The 17,407-nt window shown below is 43.6% G+C and overlaps 1 protein-coding gene and 1 pseudogene across 2 annotated transcripts in view; both read left to right on the top strand.

Moving 5' to 3' along the window:
* The window catches only part of LOC144690311 (acyl-coenzyme A synthetase ACSM3, mitochondrial-like), a 55,505-nt pseudogene that overhangs the window by 19,223 nt on the left and 18,875 nt on the right, over positions 1–17,407 (top strand). Inside the window, exons 4-5 of the transcript XR_013578862.1 lie at positions 5,797–5,876; positions 9,267–9,390. The product of XR_013578862.1 is annotated as an acyl-coenzyme A synthetase ACSM3, mitochondrial-like (transcript). The remainder of the gene's footprint in view (positions 1–5,796; positions 5,877–9,266; positions 9,391–17,407) is intronic.
* LOC144690977 (acyl-coenzyme A synthetase ACSM3, mitochondrial-like) overlaps positions 1–17,407 on the top strand; it is a 129,784-nt gene that overhangs the window by 93,742 nt on the left and 18,635 nt on the right. The window lies entirely within an intron of this gene.

Genomic DNA, 17,407 nt, shown 5'->3' with positions numbered 1-17,407 from the left:
AATAAACAGAAGGACTTTTACTATGCAAAATTCAGCAAAGCAAACAATTAACACTATCTATCTTATACTCTAACATCCAAAATTAGCATGAGGTAAACATTAGTTAGCAAGCAAACTGTGGTCATACACACCATAAACTGCTATTGAATGGCAGACACAACCAAGACAGGGCAGTCACTTTCACCTTTCCTCTTGAGTTCAGTATTTTAGTCCATGTTTGGACCAAGGCTGTAATGAGGTCAGGAGCCAGTTTGGCAGGGCCCAAACTGAGCATCAGTGAGTAAGTTATTGCTGTGTAAGTGCCACTTGATAGCACGGTCAATGACATCTTCCGTCACTTTGCAGATGATCGAGAGGAGGCTGATGGGGTGGTAACTGGTTGGATTGAATTTGTCTTGCTTTTTGTGCATAGGACATACTTGGGAAATTTTCCACATTGTCAGGTAGCTTGGCAAGTGGTGCATTAGTTCTGGAGTACAAGTGTTCAGTATTATTGCTGGAATGTTTCAGAGTCCTTAGCCTTTGCAGTGTCAAGTGCCTTCAGCCATTTCTTGATATCACGTGGAGTGAATCGAATTTGCCAAAGACTGGCATCTATGATAAAGGGGACCTCAGGAGGAGGCCGAGCTAGATTATCCAGAGGGTGGTAAGGTGGCAATCAGTAGGTGGTTTCCTTGCCCATGTTTGACCTGATGCCATGAGACCTCATAAGGTCCAGAGTCAATATTGAGAATTCCTAGGGCAATTCCCTCCTGAATGTATGCCACTGTGCTGCCACTTCTGCTGAGTCTGTCCTGCCGATGTCTGATAAGATATGATTCTGCGAGTATGACTATGTCAGGCTGTTGCATGTCTGTGAGACAATTTTGGCACAAGCCCTCAGGTGTTAGTGTGGAGGACTTTGTGGGGTTGGATGTGCCATTGTCACTTCCAGTCAATGCAAGGTGATCCAGTGTTATTCTTTTTTGACTTTTCTGTAGAGGTTTGGTACAACTGCATGGCTTGTTAGGCCATTTCAGAGGGCAATTAAGGACAGCAGATTTCCTTCCCTAAAAGGGCATTAGAGTTTTTCAACAATCAATGCTAGTTTCATTCATTAATTGAATTTAAATTCCACCAGCTGCCTTGTTGGATTTGAACTGGTCTGGGTCTCTGGATTATTAGTCCAGTGACATAACCACTATGCCACCGTCCTCCCCTGCGCCCCTTGGTGAATTGATGCTGGTGAGCTATTTGATGGTGGAATCCATCAGTTAAGTCAGAATCCATCAGAGTCTAGCCTTGCCCTGTCCTCATCTGGCATCCACATCCGCATATTTTAGCAGCAGTCAAGGATGCTAATAAGGAGATAAAAGATTGGATCATTTTTCAAAGTTTTTCATTCTCTCCTCCCTCTCTTCCTCTTTGCCCCCATTCATGCAGTGATAACAAAGTCATTTACATTAGCCTCACCACTGGTAAACAACTAGCTTCTCAAGATCACGAACTGAATCTGGAATTTTCTTGGTCATTATAGCTCAGTGCCATGCTGCAAGATACTCATTATGCCATTTGGATACTAGGAACCATGTTTTTCAATAGACAGGAATTTTATTATTATAGGAATTTCATTTTGCCTGGATCAATAGGGAAATGAATTGCAACATTACCTACATTTCCACAAATATGTTTGGTTAGATTGGAAGTTGGCAAATATTACACCACTTTTCAAGAAAGGAGGGAGAGAGGAAGCAGGCCACTGAACTACAGGCCAGTTAGCCTAATGGCAGTTGTTGGGAAAATGCTGGAATCTATTATTAAGGAAGTCTTAACAATGCATTTACAAAAGCATAGTATGATTATAACTAGCCATATGGTTTTACCAAGGGGAAATCCTGTTTGACAAATTTATTAGAGTTTTTGAGGATGTCAATAGCGGGGTAGATAAAGGGGAACCCATAGATGTCATATACCTGGATGTCCAAAAGGCATTCGATAAGGTGCCACATAAAAGGTTAATAGACAAGATAATGGCTAATGGAGTTGGAGGTAGTATTTTATCATAGGTAGAGGATTGGTTAACAGATAGAAAGCAGAAAGTGGGCATAAATGGGGCTTTTTCAAGTTGGCAGGCAGTGAATAGTGGACTGCCACAAGGATCAGTGCTGGGGCCTCAACTGTTTGCAATCTATATTAATCACTTAGCTGAAGACACAGAGAGTAATGTATCTAAGTTTGATGATGATACCTAGTTAGGTGGGAAGGTAAGCTGTGGGGAGGACCCAGAGAGGCTGCAAAGAGATATAGACAAGTTAGGTGAGTGGGCAACAAGATAACAGATATAATATAGAGATGTATGAGCTTATTCACTTTGCTCGTAAGAATACAAAAGCAGAATATTTTTTAAAAGCATGTTTATTGCAAGGGATTGGAGTACAAGAATAAAGGAGTCTTGCTACAGTTGTACAGGGTTTTTGTGAGACCACATCTGGAGTACTGTGTGCGATTTTGGTCTCCCCATTTAAGAAAGGATATGCTTGCATGGAGGAGCTACAATGAAGTTTCACTAGGTTGGTCTGTGGGATGAGGAGGTTGTCCTATGATGGAAGGCTAAGTAAATTGGGCTTATATTCTCTGGAGTTTGGAAAAATGAGAGGCCATCTCATTGAAACCTACAAAATTCTGAAGGGGCTTGATAGGGTAGATGCTAAGAGATTGTCTCTGCTGGTTGGGGAGCCTAAAACATGGGGGCATAACCTCAGGATAAGAGGCCAATCATTTAGGATTGAGATGAGGAGAAATTATTTCACTCAAAGGGTTGTGAATTATCTACCCCCAGAGGGTTGTGGATGCTCCCCCGTTGATTACATTTAAGGCTTGGGTGGAGAGATTTTTGGTCTCTCAGGGAATTAAGATATATGGGGAATGGGTGGGAAAATGGAGTTGAAGCCAAAGATCAGCCATGATTGAATTGAATGACAGAGCCATATGGTCTACTCCTGCTCTTATTTCTCATGTTCTTACGTCCTTGTTATAATCTAGTGGGGCAGAAAGCTGATTGTGATAATGCCCTCTACCAGGTACTGGTTGGACCTCAATCCGTCAGATGTGACGTAGAATACCTCAGACACTGACTGGGCTAAGGGTCCATGGGGTTGTGTCTTTGCACCATGGATTAAAGGATCTTGTGCTCTTGTCTATGAGATGCCATGGTTTGATTCCAAAGCTATGTTGGAAGTAAGCAAACAGTCACTGTTCTTTTTCATTAAAACATAATTATAAGTATACTGTTGACTACCATTGTATGAACACATTACCTGTGAAATAAATTGCATGCACAAAGCATTTTCTATTCACTTCTATGGTATGGCATTCCTAACCAAAGCACAACACTTAATTACAAACTCATACTTCCGGCAAATATGTTTCTACTTAGTTTTTCTAATCGATTCATTGCAAATTATAGCCAGAAGCAAAAGCATGCTTTGAAAGTCTAATTGTCTCTGTGTAAGTTACACATGTTTGGTTCTTTTTACTTCAACTGAATTTCTAATCAATTATTAAGTGGCTGAGGTATAAAATATGTATAATTGCACTTTTTATTCTGCTTTTTATTATGGATGTTGGTCTTCATGAACAGTCTCCTCAAGCCCCTCATGAGTCCTACTAACACTGATCACCTCTTAGGAGATAGTCTCTGATCAAATAATATATGTTAGGCATAATTTTCACTTTAGATGTGTGTTTAAAACTGGTGGTTACATATCAGCCACAAGTGGATAACTGGAGGCCAATCCACAACCGACAGTTTTCCATCCCCACTCAAAGGGAAAGCTATTGCATGCTTTGGATGCAGAGCTCTTGAGAGCCACATTTCCTTTGCACACTCAAGGCTGTGGTGGTGTTATGATGCTTGGCCTCACAATCTCTTCTCATTACAAGTAGTATTGCCATATCTCTTTTGTTGATAAAGCTGCCTGCAAAAAGTTTGGTTTCTTCCTTTGTGACAAACATTTCTTTTCCTCTCAAAAATTCTTAATTTGGCTGTTGGTCCTCAAAGCTTGGATTCTTCTAGGTTAGGGGTTGGGTCTCTTCTGATACCTCTCTCACATTCCCAGGGAGAACACAAGATCGTTCCCTCCGGGACAACCTGGTCCACTCCTCCATCACCCCCTACACCTCAACCCCCTCCCACGGCATCTTCCCATGCAACCGCAGAAGGTGCAACACCTGCCCCTTTACTTCCCCCCTCCTCACCTTCCAAGGGCCCAAACACTCCTTTCAAGTGAAGCAGCATTTCACTTGCACTTCTGTCAATTTAGTCTACTGCATTCGCTGCTCCCAATGCGGTTTTATCTACATTGGAGAGACCAAACGCAGACTGGGTGACCGCTTTGCGAAACACCTACAGTCTGCCCGCAAGCATGACCCAGACCTCCCTGTCGCTTGCCATTTCAACACTCCATCCTGCTCTCATGCCCACATGTCTGTCCTTGGCCTGCTGCATTGTTCCACTGAAGCTCAACGCAAACTGGAGGAACAGCACCTCATCTTCCGACTAGGCACTTTGCAGCCTTCCAGACTTAAATTGAGTTCAACAATTTCAGATCATGAACGCTCTCCTCCATCCCCACCCCCTTTCTGATCCCCCTTTTTCCAATAATTTATAATTTTTTTACACTTTATTTTTTTCTTTTCCCTCCTATTTTTAAATTAATTTCAATCTATTGTTGCATCTCCACCTTTTAGCCCATTTCGATCCTTTCCCCCCACCCCACCCGCACTAGTGCCATCTGCCACTAGCTTGCTTCCCTTAATGTCCCCATTAGCACATCCTTTAGATAATATCACCACCGTCTACACCCCTTTGTCCTTTTGTCTATGACATCTTTGGCAGTCTCTTCTTGGACCCCAAGTATCACTGGCCCCCTATCGAGCTCTCCTGTCCCACCCACTTCTACCAGTTTATATTTCATCTCATTTCTATATGTCTTGGTTATGATGAAGGGTCATACGGACTCGAAACGTCAACTGTATCCTTCTCCGCAGATGCTGTCAGACCTGCTGAGTTTCTCCAGGTATTTTTGTTTTTGTTCTAGATTTCCAGCTTCCGCCGTATTTTGCTTTTATTATACAAGAAAAAGCTTGTCATCCAATATATTTATTTTCTGATTCCCACCTCAAGAGAATGTTTTTCTCCATAGCAATTTGTCTCCATTTTTATCAATGTTACTGTGGCTGCTGCTCCTGTTTTGGTTTTCCAAAATTGGAGTCAGTTGAGAACCTTATTAACATATGTTAATTGGGGATTTATGATGTCGACAGGATCCTGATAGGAATAGAAAGTCTAACAGTGGCACCACTGAGTATATTTGGTGTAATTGTCTGCTGACAGAGGTACTACATTTTCAACTTTATTTCTGTTTCCATTAAATAACTTACCTCCTCATCCTATCAGGGCTTATGTACAAATGTTTTTTTGTGACTAAATTTTGAGTGTCATGTACCCTCAGCCAGCCCAAGTGGCCGATACAGGTCAGCCCTTTTGTCCCTGTATGATGTGCTCATGGAGTTAAGTGAAGAAGGATGTCTTTCCAAATCAAGAATGACAATGCTGGTACAATGGCAGGAAGATTGTAGTGAATTTTATTTGGTATCTCAAAAAACGGAAAGGTTTTTTTTAAATGTTTGCAGGCCAGGATGATTGGGCTGGTTATTTAGTCATTTCCAGAACATTCCTGTCTAAGGCACAATGTTCCTGGAGACTCATGTTTATTATTGCAATTGGATGATCATTATTTTTAAATGTTCTCCTAGATTTTATCCAAGTATCCAATAACAACCTCCTGTTCTCCGCCTACTGCATATCATATGCTTGTACAGAGTGACGTTAGTAGGTACAGTATTAATTTTCTGATCATTCTTTGTTTACCAAACATTTTACCTAAATGTGTATAACAACCATGGAAACCTACCTACATCACCCTGTTGACTGCACTCAGGCAGAGGACTCCTTAAGGCCATTCAGAGGACCGCCCTGATTTGGCAGAGTGCCTTTTTCCATTACTAACTACTCCATTCTTGTTGATAATTTTATTCTCTTTAGACAAGTATTCTCCAAATGACTATGTGGGCTGAAACCTTTCATGCAGCTTAGTAAGAATTTATGTGGAGGTCAGCGCATTAGTGAGTGACTGACCTATGGGCTGTATTACACAGCTATTTCTAGCACTTTCTTTGTGCTTCACTTCTACAACAGATACCGATCCAAAACTATTTAGTTAAGGAATTGGGAGGGGACTCATACTGCTGGGTACACAAACCAGCCCAGGATATCAAAAATAAAGCAAAAGCAGTGATTTAATTTGCTTCTCGTGTAATCTGAATTCCTGTAGTCTGAACTGATTCTCTAGATACCTGATTTTATTCATTTTTGGTTTAAATATTCATAGTTTTATGAAATTATAATATGTTTACAACATCTAAAATATAAATCTAACCTACCCTACAAGGGGCTTTAACATATCCTCAACATTCTTAACAAAAAATTCAACGGGGTGGGGTTTTCCAGTCCCACCAGTGGCGGGCATCGGAGCAGGCAGGAAATTTAGAGTGCGGCCAAAAATCAGTTACTGCTGGCTTAAAAAAGGATTGTGATCTTCCCCTCCCGACTTTCGTGGTGGGTCTGGCCGCCCGCCGCGCCATGTCGGGAACCGCATTTGCATACCTTAGCATCTCACGAATGCTCATTATAAAAACCCAGCTTGCCGGAATCACGCTCCCACTCCAAATCCAATCACCATGCTGGCGGCTGGACCAGTGTGAATCACGACCGGCTATAACAGACATCACCTGGCAAATTGCACTTCACTCACATCGTCAAGGTTTGTGCGCTCGGCGGTTGCCTATTGTTCACTGCGCTGCGCTCGTGGCTGCTCCCACTCCCTGCCAAAGCTGCTAAGGCTAGACCAGCGCGAAAGGAAGGGGCTGGAAAGCACTTGTTTGACTAGGGCGGGTGAGATTGGACAGGCAAGGGGAGGGGCTGGAAGGCACTCACTTGACCGAGGCGGGTGAGGCTAGACAGGCAAGGGGAGGGGCTGGAAGGCACATGCTTGACTGCAGAGGAGGGGTGGGTGGGTGACTGGAGCCCGAGAGGGAAGGGGGTGGACAGAGACACATGACTGGGGGCAGGGTGAGTGCAGCACAGGAGGGAAGGGGTGGACAGAGACACATGACTGGGGAGGGTGAAAGGAAGAGAGGACGTAAATCTGAGGCAGTCCTGGGATCATGCTACAAGGCTGTGCTCGGCACGCATGACCTGGTCACAGTCCAGGGAAGGGGAGCGCCTGTCTGTACTGTGTCAGTCATGCACTGCATGATGTACAGGGAGTGGTCAGTCCCTCACACATTTGGGTCCTGGGGTTGGTGGCTTGGTACCGGGCAGTAGATGGCACAGTCATAGTCAGAGGACGCATCTTCAGCCTGTCAGTGGAGAACTGGTGGGTAGGTTGAGGTCACTCAATAGTCTTAAGGGGAGGTGGGGGGGGGATCTCAGTAGGTCACTTTGCATAGTGCATTGGGCCTCAAGATGGAGAAGGACAAAGTTAACATGGGGCATCCATAGAAAACAATTCAGGAGGAGGCCAGGGATATCTACAATTACTATGGCCCCCACGGTTAGAGTGGGAGGCAGGAGAGTGTTCAAAGGGAGGGAAACTTGCACATGATGTTCTTCCAGGATGATAGGAAGGACTTGGATGGCCCTGGGGTGGTAGAAGCGGAGCAGCACCATTTCAACAGCCGATGGAGTGATGTAGTTAAAAAATAATCTAGGCAAAAATCACCAGGGAAGGTGGCTGAGGGCTTGTAGGAGGAGTTGACTATTGCACTTTTAGGCCAATTGAAAGGGCACCATAATAATTTCCGGCACAGGACATGGAGATCAAGGCTCAGCTGAGATGTGTTAGGAAGATTCAAATGCCAATTGAAGGATTTGGGCACCTTAACTCATAGGGCAGGATTTTACTGTCAGCGAGCGGGGGCGGGGCCTGCTCACTGACGTGTAAAATGACGCGTGATGACGTTGGGCAGAACTCCCGACGTCACCGCGCCCCATTTAAATTTTCAGGAAGGCTGGAGTGCAGCAAAATCAGCTGTGTGCCCGCCGACCTGTCAATGGCCAATTGAGGCCATTCACAAGTCAATTAAAGTAATTAGTGGACCTGCCCATCCAACCTTAAAGTTGGCGGGGAGATCAGGAGCCCCGGCGGCAAATAGAAAAAACATGAAACCTCATCCACCGGCGGGATGAGGCTTCATGTAGTGTTTTAAAAATTTTAATAAAATTGTTATGGAAATTATGAACATGTCCCAACTCATGTGACATTGTCACATGAGGGGACATGTAAGGGAATTTTTTTTTCTATTTTTAATATTGTTGAAAGTAGAGACGATCTCCCTGAGGCAGCGCTTAGCCTCAGGGAGATGAGTGCACTCTTTCGTGCGCATGCGCGAAAGAGCGCACTCTCGATTTTAGGGATTCCCCCTTCCCCGCCCAAACAGGGAGTGCATAGCGCTTCCCTGCGGAGGTCACGCTGGGCGGGCCTTAATTGGCCCGCCTACGTAAAATGGCGCCGTGCCTCCGATTGGGGGCGCCGATCGGAAGCGCGCCAGCCCATCAACTTCCCCCCCAACAGGGGGAAAATTCTGCCCATGGTTACAACGTTACGTTACAGGCCGCCATGAGCAGCTAAGATCCCCAACTATTACTTGAAATGTAAGCCACACCCGAACCTGACAGACATTACATGGAGGCCATTGAAAGGTGCACCAAGTGAGAATGACTCCAATGCAGGTCACCATTGCAACCTATAAGAACCATATAGATCAGTCTTCAGTGCAATGGCATCAGGAGAATAAACAAAGCTGAAAAATCTATACCCATGAGGCCACATATGACCCAGCAACCCACCCCACCGGCCGGCAGAATCCACGCCTACTTTCCCGCAGCCACTACACTTAGGGCGGGATTTTTCGCCCTCACCCACCGCTGGGATCGTCTGGTACCACTGAAAGTCAATGGACTTTTGGCTAGGCCGCTGAATCTCCCACGGCAGGTCCCACCACAATGAGGCCGGAAAAGCCCGGCCTTAGTCTCCAGAGTGGAAAATTCTGCCCAATAGTTTTCCTTTGTGTGGTATATTGAGAACTTATATCGAAAGAAATAATGAGATTGACGCTGAAAACTCTGCACCACTCATGACCTCACTTATTTTTGTTTAATTTAGTTACAGATTCAAAAGTCTCCAGCACTGTGTGAGTAGTGGGGAGCCCCTTAGCCCCGAGGTGATGCAGAAATGGAAAGAACAGACAGGCTTAGACATATATGAAGGATATGGCCAGACCGAGACTGTAAGTGCTTTAAACTTGAATAACAAGTTTTATTTCTTTAATGAGAAAGAAAGAGACCAGCCAGCTTTGTAACGAAGGAGAGGGTCGTAACTTCAGAAGGCAATTCTCGAACCTTAGGAAATAGAATAAAGATAACCTCGAACTTCTTTTCTCCACTACCAACCATCTACTTCAGCCCTTTTTGCCTGCTCCCTCCACTTTCACTTCCAACAAATGTGAGAAACTCATGGGTTTCTCTGTCATTGGGATTGAGACCTACCTCAGATGCTCCCCCCGCTTTCATCGTCAGCCGTGGCTCAGTTTGGAGCACTCTGGCATCTGCGTCACAACGTTTTGGGTTCAAGAGCCGCTCTAGATCTTGAGCACAAACATCAAGGCTGACATTCCAGTGCTGTGCTGAGGGAGTGGGGCACTGCATCTTTCAGGTGAGATGTGAAACTAAGGCCTCATCTGCCTGCTCGGGTGGATTTTAAAGATCCCTGGCACTATTTCGAACATGAACTGGAGGGTTAACCCTGGTGCCCTGGTCAATATTTATCCCTCAAATAACATCTCACAGATTAACTAGTAATTATCACATTATTGTTTGTGGGAGTTCATTGTGTACAAATTAGCTCCTGCATTTCGTACAACAGTGGCTACACTTCAAACGTACTTCATTGACTGTAATGTGTGTTGAGACATCCAGTGGCTATGAAGTGTGCTATATTAATGCAAATCTTTCTTTTTCCTTTTCTCCCCTTGTGCATCAACCAAACTTCCTTACTGACCTAAGCCCACACACATCTTTAGTTTCTCTTCCAATTCCCTAAATGTCCTTTCCAAGCTTATCTCCCTGAGACCTCCTGCTCCCGTGACACCATTTCCACTAAATTGCTCACTACATCGTTTTCTGGCCCCCATGCTACCTGACAACGGAAAAGGATCTCTTTCCTCAGCAACTGTGCCCTTCCTTATAAAACCGCAGTCATTACTTCCTCAAGAAAACAATTCTTGCCCCATCTCCAACCTCCCTTTCTTTTCTAAAATCCTTGAATCTGTTGTCACTGTCCAAATCTGTGCCCATCTTGCCTGCAACAACATGCTTCAATCTCTCTAATAGGTTTCCTCCCATGCTAAGGCACTGAAACAACCCTACTCAAAGTCATGAGAGATATCCTCTGTATCTGAAAGCATGGTACATGAAGCCTCCTAGCCCACCTGGACTTCTGTGCAGCCTTTGACATGGCTGACCATGACATCCTTTTGCAACACTTCTTCTTCATCTTAGTGGGACTACCCTCATTCCCGTACCACCAAATCCATCCACCTTCCCAGACACTCAGGCTGAACTGCCAACTGCTGCTTCCCACTGGTTTCGGACAGGAACCTGCCAGAGGCTGTACAGATAAGACCCTGGATTTAAAATTGTGTGGGCCGCATGCTCCCTATGTCAAGGTTTGCTGCCTGCCTTTGTCCACAACCGCTCCAAATTAAAATTGGGGCCATTGAGACTAAGTGCAGCTCAGCAGCAGAAACTCTTTTCCCTCCCTACATCCACGCCCAGCCCCACACATAGTACTGTAAAATTGAGATTCTGAACCATCCGGGAGAGCGCAGGTGAAGCATAGGATCCAATACTCCATATAATATTTAAAAATTAATTTATTTTTTCAAAACCTTTTTCAAAAATATTGAGTAGGTTTGTTCGTTCTGTAATTGTTTGAAATTCCCTTACAATCAGATTCTGAGTGACCATTTGTATGCTGTTTAGTCCTTTTCAGGGCTTAAGAGAACCGTCATTTAATTCAAAATCCAGCCATACTGCCTTATCATTTGAATGTAATTTTATTGCATGACCTATCCAGTCATTCAAATCTTCATATAATGCCACTACACTGCAATAGAAATATAAATTACTTTTTGCCATTGCCATAGAAAAACCGTAGTTGTTCTATTCCAATGTTGTGAAATTTAAGACCGTTGCCCCTTAAGAGGGAATCAATTCAAGCATAATTATTTCTGATCACACATAGTTCTTACCCAACTCAGATGGGAAATTGCCCCTTACAGGCATTGTAAGTAATTGTTCTGCATTTGATAAATCCAACTCAAGATTGCTGTTAAAATACAAGTAGCCACTAATATTTTTAGATCGTTTTTTGATTGTCCTTCAAAAATTTATTTTTAAACTTCTGCAAATCAAAACATGTTGCTACACGGTGTTTCTTCTTTCCTTCCATTCATTTTCAACAGTTCTCACTGCTTTCCTTGCTGTCTTAAAGAAATAGTGATTCTTCATTATGCAAGGAACATATTATTTAAAACTTTAATGGATTAATTGAGAAGATGCCACGTTTCTTCCAGTTCAGCTATTGTGGTGATCACAGTCTAATTACCAGCATCCTGGAAAGCTGCTGTCCCACTTCGCCAGTGTTGTTGTTTTCCAAGGAAAAGACGAGCGCCTACATGTATCCACAATGTCCTCCCAGAGAGCCAAGAAAACTGTGGGAGATTGAATCCTTCATAAGAATGACTTAGGCGGGCAGGTGGGCAGGGGCATTGGAAGAGTAGGAGTTGGACAGAATCTGTAGCAGTAAAAGGAATTACAGGAATGCAATGTAAATAGTTTAAAATAGTTTAACATCATTATTAAAGAAATTGATAGCATACTTGGGGGTGGTGTAGTAGAATGGGTTAATAGAATGGTTATGGTAATAAGTGATGTAGATCATGATGTAACAATGACATCAGCAGTCATAGGCAAGAGACTCAGAAGAAAGATGGAAAAGTCTGTACTCAAGAGAAATGTACGTACTCTGTAGCCTATCTTGCATATAGTGTAAATAAAGTAGCTTGAAGTAACCTACCAGCGTCAGTCAGACTACGGTCTCCCCAGATAAGATAGGCCATGCTGGTAGAACATAAATTCAAATTAAATATCATCACGGGGGAGCACAACTTCAAGTTAGTGAAAGGCAAATACATAGAAACATACATAGAAAATAGGAGCAGGAGTAGGCCATTTGGCCCTTCGAGCCTTCTCCGCCATTCATTATGATCATGGCTGTTCATCCAACTCAATAGCCTGCTCCCGCTTTCTCCCCATATCCTTTGATCCCTTTCGCCCCAATAGCTGTATCTAACTCCTTCTTAAAGACATACAATGTTTTGGCCTCAACTACTTTCTGTGGTAGCGAATTCCACAGTCTCACCACTCTCTGGGTGAAGAAATTTCTCCTCATCTCAGTCCTAAATGGCCTGCCCCGTATCCTCAGACTGTGACCTCTAGTTTTGGACTCCCCCACCATCGGGAACATCCTTCCTGCATCTACCCTGTCTAGTCCTGTTAGAATTTTATAGGTTTCTATGAGATCCCCCCTCATTCTTCTGAACTCCAGCGAATATAATCCTAACCGACTCAATCTCGCCTTATATGTCAGTCCCGCCATCCCAGGAATCAGTCTGGTAAACCTTCGCTGCACTCCCTCTATAGCAAGAACATCCTTCTTCAGATAAGGAGACCAAAACTGCACACAATATTCCAGGTGTGGTCTCACCAAGGCCTTGTATAATTGCAGCAAGACATCCTTGCTCCTATACTCGAATCCTCTCGCAATGAAGGCCAACATACCATTTGCCTTCTTTACCGCCTGCTGCACCTGCATGCTTACCTTCAGCTACTTGTGTACAAGGACACCCAGGTCTCGTTGCACATTCCCCCCTCTCAATTTATAGCCATTCAAAGAATAATCTGCCTTCCTGTTTTTTCTACCAAAGTGGATAACCTCACATTTATCCACATTATACTGCATCTGCCATGCATTTGCCCACTCACTCAGCTTGTCCAAATCACACTGAAGCATCTCTGCATCCTCCTCACAGCTCACCCTCCCACCCAGCTTTGTGTCATCTGCAAATTTGTAGATATTACATTTAGTTCCCTCATCTAAATCATTAATATATATTGTGAATAGCTGGGGTCCCAGCATCGATCCCTGCAGTACCCCACTAGTCACTGCCTGCCATTTGGAAAAAGACAAGTTTATTCTTACTCTGTTTCCTGCCTGCCAACCAGTTTTCTATCCATCTCAATACACTACCCCCAATCCCATGCGCTTTAATTTTACACGCCAATCTCTTACGTGGGACTTTGTCAAAAGCCTTCTGAAAGTCCAAATAAACCACATCCACTGGTTCCCCCTCATCAACTCTACGAGTTACATCCTCAAAAAATTCCAGTAGATTTGTCAAGCATGATTTCCCTTTCATAAATCCATGCTGACTCTGTCCGATTCTGCCACTGTTTTCTAAGTGCTCAGCTATTAAATCTTTTATAATGGACTCTAGAATTTTCCCCACTACTGACATCGGGCTGACTGGTCTATAATTCCTTGTTTTCTCTCCACCTTGCTTTTTAAATATTGGGGTTACATTAGCTACCCTTGAATCTGTAGGAACTGTTCCAGAGTCTATAGAATCTTGGAAGATGACCACCAATGCATCCACTATTTCTAGGGCCACTTCCTTAAGTACTCTGGGATATAGATTATCAGGTCCTGGGGATTTAATGGCCTTCAATCCCATCAATTTCCCCAACACCATTTCCCTTCTAATACTGATTTCCTTCAGTTGCTCCATCACACTAAACCCTGTGTTCCCCAATATTTCTGGTATGTTATTTGTGTCCTCTTTTGTGAAGACAGAACCAAAGTATGTATTTAGTTGGTCAGCAACTTCTTTGTTCCCCATTATAAATTGCCTGTTTCTGACAGTAAGGGACCGACATTTGTCTTCACCAATCTTTTTCTCTTCACATACCTATAAAAACAGTCAATTTTTATGTTCCCCGCAAGCTTGTACTCTATTTTCCCCTTCATTATCAATCCCTTGGTCTTTCTTTGCTGAATTCTAAACTGCTCCCAATCCTCAGGTCTGTTGCTTTTTCTGGCCAATTTTTATGCCTCTTCCTTGGATCTAATACTATCTCTAACTTCCCTTGTAAGCCATGGTTTGGCCACCTTTCCTGTTTTACTTTTGCGCCAGACTGGAATAAACAATTGTTGCAGTTCACCCATGCGCTCTTTGAATGTTTGCCATTGCCTATCCACTGTCATCTCTTTAAGTAACGTTTCCCAGTCCATCATAGCCAACTCGTGCCTCATACCATTGTAGTTTCCTTTATTAAGATTCAGGACCCTAGTCTCAGAATCAACTACATCACTCTCCATCTTGATGAAGAATTCTATCATATTACGGTCGCTCATCCCCAAGGTGCCTCGCACAACTAGATTGCCAATTATTCCTTTCTCATTACACAATACCCAGTCTAGGATGGCCTGTTCTCTCATTGGTTCCTCAATATATTGGTCCAGAAAACCATCCCATATACACTCCAGGAATTCCTCCTCTATGGTGTTGTTACTAATTTGATTTGCCCAATCTATATGCAGATTAAGGTCACCCATAATTACAGATGTTCCTTTATTGCATGCATCCCTAATTTCCTGTTTAATGCCATTCCCAACATCACCACTATAGTAGGGGTTGTATATAGACCCCCAAACTGAAGTTTTTTGCCCCTCAGTGTTTCTCAGCTCTACCCATACAGACTCCACATTGTCAGAGCTAATATCTTTCCTCACTATTGTGCTAATTTCCTCTTTAACCAGCAATGCAACTCCACCGCCTTTTCCTTTTTTTCTGTCCTTCTTAAATACTGAATACCCCTGGATGTTCAGTTCCCATCCCTGGTCACCCTGCAGCCATGTCTCCATAATCCCGACTATATCATACCTGTTTACATCTTTTTGTGCAGTTAATTCATCCACTTTATTGTGAATGCTCCTCACGTTAAGGCACAAAGCCTTAAGACTTGTCTTTTTAACATTACTTGTCCCATTCCCACTATTTTTCACTGAGACCCTGTTTGATTCTTGCCCTTGATTTCTCTGCCTATCACTTTTATCATTCCTTTTCTGTCTTTTGTTCTTGTCCTTGATTCTCCTTGCATAGGTTCTCATCCCCCTGCCATTTAAACCCTCCCCAACTACTCTAGCAAATATTCCCCCTAGGACATCAGTCCTGGTCCTTCCCAGGTGTAACCCATCCCGTTTGTACTGGTCCCACCTCCCCCAGAACCGGTCCCAACGTCCCAGAAATCTGAAACCCTCCCCTTTACACCATCTCTTCAGCCACATATTCATCCGATATATCCTGCTAGCAAGTGGCACTGGTAGTAATCCTGAGATCACTGCCTTTGAGGTCCTACTTTTCAACTTCCTAACTCCCTATATTCTGCCTTTAGGACCTCATCTCTATTTTTTACCTATGTTGTTTGTACCAATGTGTACCACAGCCATTGGTTGTTCACCCTCCCCCTTCAGAATGTCCTGTAGCCGCTCTGAGATATCCTTGACCCTAGCATCAAGGAGGCAACATACCATCCTGGAGTCTCATTTGTGGCCACAGAAACACCTACCTATTCCCCTTACAATTGAATCCCCTATAACTATTGCATTCCCACACTTTTTACTTCTCTCCTGTGCAGCAGAGCCAACCGTGGTGCAACAAATTTGGCTGTTGCTGCTTTCCTCTGAGAGGCCATTCCCCCAGCAGTATCCAAAGCGGTATATCTGTTTTGCAGGGAATAGCCACAGGAGATTCCTGCACTGCCTACCGAGTCCTCTTGCTCTGCCTGGTTTCCCTTCCTGCCTGTGGACTCTTAGCCTGCGGTGTGACCACCTCTCTATACGTGCTATCCACGATACACTCTGTCTCGCGGATGCTCCACAGTGTCCTCAGCCGCCGCTCCAGCTCCAAAACCCGGGCTTCCAGGAGCTGCAGCTGGAGACACCTCCCGCACACATACTGGACCCGGGCACTGGAAATGTTCCCAGCTTCCCACATAGAGCAGGAGGAGCACACCACGGCTTTGAGCTCTCATGCCATGACTTACCCTTTTAAATTAAATTAAACCTTTTGGAAGATACTTAATATCAAATAATATCAATTACTCTAGAGCCTTCTTCCCTGCTCCTCGTCATTACAGAATATAGCCCTTACAAACGTTGAACCACAAAATAAGACCTTAAAAACTATAAGCAATAAAAGTAGTAAATACTTACCCGACTGTACTCACAGTACTCAAAGGATCACCTTGTTCCCTCCTCACCAAATTCCCTCAGTCACCTTTGCTCTCCTAACTCCTTTTCAACTCCCGACTCCTCTTGCACACAGCTGAAGTTCTTGGTACAATGATTAACATACAGAAGGTCTTTCAGATACTGTACAGAAGACAAAATTTCTGGGGTCCAGATAAAATGTTGAATGAAAGCACACTGGACTTTTTCTTGTTAGTGAGCTAGGATGAGCCTAATGCTTTATCTGATCTACATCTTTCCTCGTGCTTCCTCAACTAAAGGTGATGATAGAAGAGAGAGTGAGGTCAGAAGGCTACTTGAACTTGTAATACAGGCAACAGTAGTTTCCAGGCGTCCTTGTGTTCAAGTTTTATCGTCCAAAAAGTAAATATCTCAATACTCTATGAGTGCCCTCTGCTGGCTAAAAGGAAGACCAACCAACATGTTCAATTGCTTCCTGCAGCATTGAATCCTGCATTAAAATTTGTGAACAATGGTTATGAAAACTGATTCCTTTGAATCTGGACAGAGGATTTAGGTAAACACTTAGAATTATCACTTTAATTAAATTGAAACAGAACATTACAGTTGAGCATAATATAAGATCATGTAGGGACCTCAGAGGTCTTAACAAGTCTGGATTTGGACCCTTACTCTCAGCGACAATGAATAAGACGAGACAAAATATTCCAGTGGAGCACAGTGATCCTTTTATTGATCACTAAGTATATTAACATTACAGCAACATTCTCACCCAAGCCTTTTGAGTTTGCCTTTGTGTGGGTGCGGACTCCTTCAGGTAGTCAGTTCATCCCATCTCCACATCTTCCGATAGTTGACTAGGCCACCTGACAAATTATGGGAATGTTGTACAAAATATTTCTGCCATTGAAAAG

The sequence above is a fragment of the Cetorhinus maximus genome, chromosome 15 (assembly GCF_964194155.1).
Source record: "Cetorhinus maximus chromosome 15, sCetMax3.hap1.1, whole genome shotgun sequence".
Taxonomy (NCBI): Eukaryota; Metazoa; Chordata; class Chondrichthyes; order Lamniformes; family Cetorhinidae; genus Cetorhinus; species Cetorhinus maximus.
The sequence above is the reverse complement of the archived record's forward strand: the minus strand, read 5'-3'. Positions and strand labels throughout refer to the sequence as shown.